Here is a 6,031-nt window from a genome sequence, read left to right on the forward strand (position 1 = left end):
ATAGATTTTGTTCACTTCCTACACTCTGGAATGCTTTTTAAAAAATCTATTATTGTATTGTTTTTGGCCATATTTCCAGACATTTGTGATAGAGGATGAATCACAGGGATCTTGGTGATCCCCTGATTTTTCATAGCCAGTTGGCATTTTTCATTCAGGGTGAATGTCTCAACAACTATTGGATGGATTGCCCTTAGAGACAAACTCGTGAGCAGGTTCTTCCTCCAGGAGCCTAGTGAGTGAGGTGAGGTCATCAGGGAGATTCAGTCCAGCTACTGGCTGAAGGCTATCTAAGGCCATGTCCACACTACTCCGTTTCCATTTTAAAATGCATATTTTTTGCTACGTTTACACTGAGCGTCCACACTACGCCGCATTATGGACGTTTGGAAACAATGACGTAGAAACCCGTGTTCGCTACTTGATTGGTTCTTAGCAGTCACGACGTGTCCTTCCCTGATTCGTCACGCCCATATCACGTGACCCTTTCCCGGAAAATCACATTACATTACAGTCATTTAGCAGACGCTTTTATCCAAAGCGACTTACAATTCAGATTCTATCACACCATAGCTATGGGAGCAATTTTTTGGGGTTAAGTGTCTTGCTCAAGGACACATCAACATGCAACTAGCAGAGCCGTGGATCGAACCACCGACACACCGATTGAAGGACGGCCCTGCTCTCGACTTAACCACGGTCGACTTCAGCCACCAGCAGAGCTACGAGTGAGAACAGAAAACAAGGAAACCGAGGAAACAAGCGAGAGACGTGTGTTGACCACATTTATGGACCCATAATCTAGTAAATCATTATGTGTAAGTGTTGATTTTAAAGTAGATTTGATGTGAGAGAGATAGAGGAAGACCTGCAGCGTTGTAACTAAGTCTGAAAAAAAAATTTCCACAAAATGTGTTTGAGTTTATAGAGGAAGATCTTAAGTATCAAACACGACCTTTCATTATTAAAGACTACTTTATTACTTCCTGTTTACACCGGCACCCACCCGCATGCCCAGTGTACGTGAATAGTCACGTGATATTTGGTGCTGAAACGCCGTGTGGACGGAGATCATTTTCGTTTTAAACCGGAGTTTTAAAAGGAAAGCGTAGTAGTGTGGATGTAGCCTAAACTGGGGACAGTCATTCTCTCCCTCTGGCTTCCACCCTGTCTGCTTTTGTAACATTTAGACAAATTTCCGTTAGTTTTGTGAAACAAACGTTTTAGTTACAACTCATGTATGGTCTCCCCTCCTTTTGCCAAACCTTGAGCCCGGTTCTCATATATTGTGGGCTTGTTCAGAAATAAATCAATCGTTTGGTAAGTTGGAGTGCTTTGAGGACATTTGGCCCGTTTGGTTTATGTTGCTACCTCCTGTGACAAAGGGGCTTTGTTAACTTGAATGTAGGCATTTGGGGCTTTAGTCAACATTGTAGACTATGCCTACTTTATTGTACTGCCTAGTAAGTGCATATGTGGGGAGTATTAAGCATTTTTTTTGTGGGAGAGCAATATTCTAGTCCTTTGTAATTTTGTCAAGTGTTAGTCAATTGTGCATTTGTGATTTAAATCCTCTTTAACCCTATTTTTAGGCCTCTGCTCTAAAATTGCATTACCATACCTAAAAGACTGCAAATCTGTAACTACAAGGCCTTTTTAATAATTTTGATGGTATAGTACAGGTAACACTTGTGAGATTTGTTCAGATGTGAAAATAGTGTATATGTTACTGGTTAATAGTGAATGAAGATGGCACACAGCTCAAATTGAAAAGTTTCAGGTTGACCTGAAAAAAAAGCACTGAAAGCATGAATATCTTTTTTTAATGATGCAGGTGAAAGCTAAAAATTCTCCCAAATCATAGCACATGTCAGAATGCTGTATAAAAAGATTTGGCTTTGATAAAGTGAAGCAAAAAAACGTTAAGAGAGGTTTAGTACAGGGAGGTCGAGCTGATTTGTCATTTTGGAAGCAGCTGTTCCAACTGTTCCATTGTATTTTTATATACTATATAACGATATATTTCACTTGTTTTATCTCTAATATTGTTCAATCTATCCAAAATACAGCAGTTTGGTGTCATTTTGAGAGCCTGAGGCCTCACTAAACCCTCTCTGTGTCTGTCAACCACGGATCAATTCTCGTCTGCCTGTATGTGAGGCATTTGTCAGCCTATGATTGGCCAATCTCAGACTATGACACCTCTCTAGACGTGTCAGAGTCTCATGAATACAGGGGTGGTAACGTGGGTTTGATTGACAGAATCGTTAGAGGAAAAAACCAGAAACGCGCCGTGCGTAAAAACTGATTCACCGAAAGTGAAATCCCTTCCCCCAGGGTCCCCCAGCCTTGTCTGACCTCCCTTTCTCCAGGGAACACTGTAAAAGACACAGGAAATACGTAGCAACAGTGTTTTAGCTGGCAAAAACGGAATATGAATCATTTTTCTTCATGATTCCTCTCAAGGTTTCTTTGTTCAGCTTTGTACCCCGGTGCATGGCCGCCGAGTCATGCCGAAAAATACGTGATATTGTGGTACGTCTTCTAGATATATTAGTTTGTGTATAATTGTGTTTGCAGTGTGTAAAACGACCGATATGATGTTTTTGCCCAAAATTTCTTCGTTAATTCGGTATATAATATGTGTGGAGCAGTGGCGGCTGGTGGAAAATTTTCTAGGTAGGGCCATCCTATCAATTTCAGCAAACATCCCAGTATGATTTAATGCAAAAAGATTAAAGTATCAAACACGCATTACTACTTTGCAGTTAAATATTTAACATTTATTCCAACACGAAAAAAAGCAGTAAATAACACTTATATAATATAATAGAACATGTTTATTTATTGAGATGGACCTTGTTATAGGAGGTAAAGATCAGGAGAAGTAAACATGAAGTGTATTTATGAATACTGATGTTAAATTAAGCTATGATGAGTTACTGTCCGTGCTGGATCTGTCCCCGTTGTTTTAAAAAGCTAAATAAGTTATTAGCATGACGTCATCTTGCTAGCCAAACCTGTCTGGTGTACAGTAGAGAAGCTTCGTATGTACTGCTTCCCTTTCCTGCTAGTCTGCTGTCTGATTGTGAGGTCAGACTGATCTGGGATCAGCTCTTTGGCCTGCAGAATCTCCGCCAAAGTTCTCCTCTCAAACGAGACTTGGAGTAGTGCTCGCGCTCGCCTGTAGAGACTTCTCCTGACGAGAACGCGCAGCTAGGGGGGCAAAATCTTTTTGGCCCCACACTGAATCTATTTGAGGGCGCTGATTGGCTAACTTGTATGTCACTCATTTATATCTTTAATCAGCAATTGGCTAAACTGCTTCATAGACCCGCCTCTTTTGGACAAAAACGATTTTGCCCCCCTTGCTGCGCGTTCTGAGACGTGTCGTGCACACAGGCGGAGAGCACGAGCAGACGAGCACACAGGCGGAGAGGACGAGCAGGAAAAGCATATATTTTGCGCAGATATCACATTTTACACATATTACTGGGTACATTTCATAGTTCAAAAACACAAATATTGACAATTTGTATAATTTACGATTGTTATAATTTTTATTTTTTATTTTTTTTTGTGTGGCTCAACGTGGGGCCATGCCCCATTGCCCTCTATTGACCAGCCGCCACTGGTGTGGAGCATTCATTATATTTGTTCCTGAAAAGTGCATTCTACGCCACGCTGCCACGCTAAACGGTCTCGCTCGAACCCCAAATGGGGGTCGCTCGTCACCAGAAGGGTTACTGGAGTTTGTTGTCATTTAGTTATGTGAGGTAACGCTATATCTTCCATACACATTCATATAACAAAGATGATGTGCAACCAGATGTTTTAGGCACATCCCACTATAGCTGGATACATCAACCATACATACGTATATTTACAAAACAAAAAAATGAACGCTTTAGAATATTACTTCATTGTAACTCAAAACAGTCTTGTTGTATTCAGTGTCATCTATCCATGCTCATTTACAGTCCCATTTCAATCAAAGCCCCTTACTTCTGAGTGTAATAAGACTCAACAACTCATCTGATAAGACCAACGAATCACCGCCTGCACACACACAAGTCTACTCCAGGTAGAGAAAACGTACGAGAGCTGCCCTGTCTGATAAGAGCCAGTTTATGCATCATTGAGAGAGCGGGGTTATCCACACGCACACACACACACACATGTGAACACTGTCTGTACTTGGCAAACAGAGGAAAACACTCAAGTTGTCCCAGATCTGCGAATGTACAATAAATACTCTTTGTTGAACAATCTCTTGGCCAGACTCCATTTCAGGTACTATATATTTGTATATATGTATTTAAAAGTAAAATAGCCAAAAAATATAATAGTGATACATATTTTAATTTGGTCTATAGGAATTGTTGGCATAACTTTTCTGGATATGGACGACGCACCACATATGTATGTGGTCTGGCTCACATTTGAACCTGCTCTAAGCCAGCTAGAAAAACATCCAACCAGCAAGTTGAAAGATCATCTTGTAATGTCTTATTGTTCTCTTAAATCGTTCATCCAAAAGCTGAAGACAAGCTGTTCCTGTGCAAAGGAAAAAGGAACAGCCCCATCAAGAGACTCATGAGGGACCTGAGACGATGCTAGGTAGGATGGATTCATCTGTCCTTGTGAGCCATGTGACACATGTCTTTCATGTTTTAGCTGTGCCATATCTGCTGGCAAACATGTTGAATACCTAAGCCCGATCTCATTATCCAGATACAAATCCAATAACTATAACTAGGTGGAAATGCTGTCCTGGAAGCTGTCTGGGTGGCATTGTGGTCTGATCTCCAGCAGGTGTAACTTACTCTGTATAGTTTTGCCACTTTTCATTCATAAAGACAAGTTGAAAGGTCATCTTACTCTGCCTCTCTGGTTCTTATGCTGAGGAGCCCATACACAGCATCACTTCCCTTCACATGGGACACGTGTGAATGTGCAGAACTGATCAGATGTCATCGACCAGATACACATTGCTAGTTTCTTTCTAGTGACTTGGTGTGTCAGGGACTCAGGAGAAATCCGCACATCAATGATTTTCCTCTCCACAGGATGTAGTCTGGAGTTTATCTTTTTAGATACAAAGTCCCTGAACTAAAAGAACAACCCGTTCTCACTCCCAACTTGTCAAATGTCGACGCTTGGTCAGTGACCCGCGGCATCTGATACAACACAGCCAGGCACTGAATAAGTGTCTGAATGAGCCGCACCGGGCTTTCTACGAACCTTAATGTAAACCCATCCACATCATTATCGGATGCTCAGAGCAGCTAACATGGTAACATGGTACGCTTAGGGCGGGTGGAGGATGAAGTTAAACACAAGACTTTCACCCAGGAGACCACTGTTTGTGTCCCATGTGAAGTCACTTGACTTATTTTACCTTAGATTTGTTACATAACTTTTGTTCATAACTTTTTTTTTTTAACCCAAACCACTATCTAGCTCTTAATGTAACCACACCATTTTGTTGGGTAAGACAAAGCTAAAAACTAGAGACTCCATGCATGTAAACAGTGGAAACTGACCCTTATATATCTACAGCTGAGCTAGAGGGGAACCTAGAGCGTCTTCAGTTGAAGCAGAGGATTACTGACCATGCGTCGGTATTTGACGAGTTGGGAGTGAGCATGTGTTGAAAGGAAGGAATTTACCAACATACAGTAGGGAAAATGAAGCCAGTAGATGTCCCGTAGTCCAGTAACCCCATACAGGATTTGTAGTAAGAGGATGTAAAATACCTCAGCAATGACTGTTTAGCTCAAAACAAAAAGACAAAAGTCTCAGTGAGATTCAAGGGTTTTAGAAATGTGGCTTCAGCTGGCTGTAGATGTGATTCACAGAAAAATAGTGAAAACATCGATGGAAAGAAAATCAACGTGCCCCAAAAACACTTAGTGTGTGGTTTGTGTATGTGAGAGAGGTTACTCCTGTGGGATATTTATAACCCAGCCATTACAGAGAGGGAGAGAGAGAGAGAGAGAGAGAGAGAGAGAGAGAGAGAGAGAGAGAG

At 41.3% G+C, this 6,031-nt stretch overlaps 1 protein-coding gene across 9 annotated transcripts in view; it reads right to left on the minus strand.

Annotated features, from left to right (window-relative positions):
* Positions 1–6,031, minus strand: part of rbfox1 (RNA binding fox-1 homolog 1) — a 154,424-nt gene that overhangs the window by 65,124 nt on the left and 83,269 nt on the right. The window lies entirely within an intron of this gene.

Source organism: Anarrhichthys ocellatus, unplaced genomic scaffold, assembly GCF_004355925.1.
Source record: "Anarrhichthys ocellatus isolate YVR2014 unplaced genomic scaffold, GSC_Weel_1.0 scaffold56, whole genome shotgun sequence".
In the NCBI taxonomy this organism is placed as follows: domain Eukaryota; kingdom Metazoa; phylum Chordata; class Actinopteri; order Perciformes; family Anarhichadidae; genus Anarrhichthys; species Anarrhichthys ocellatus.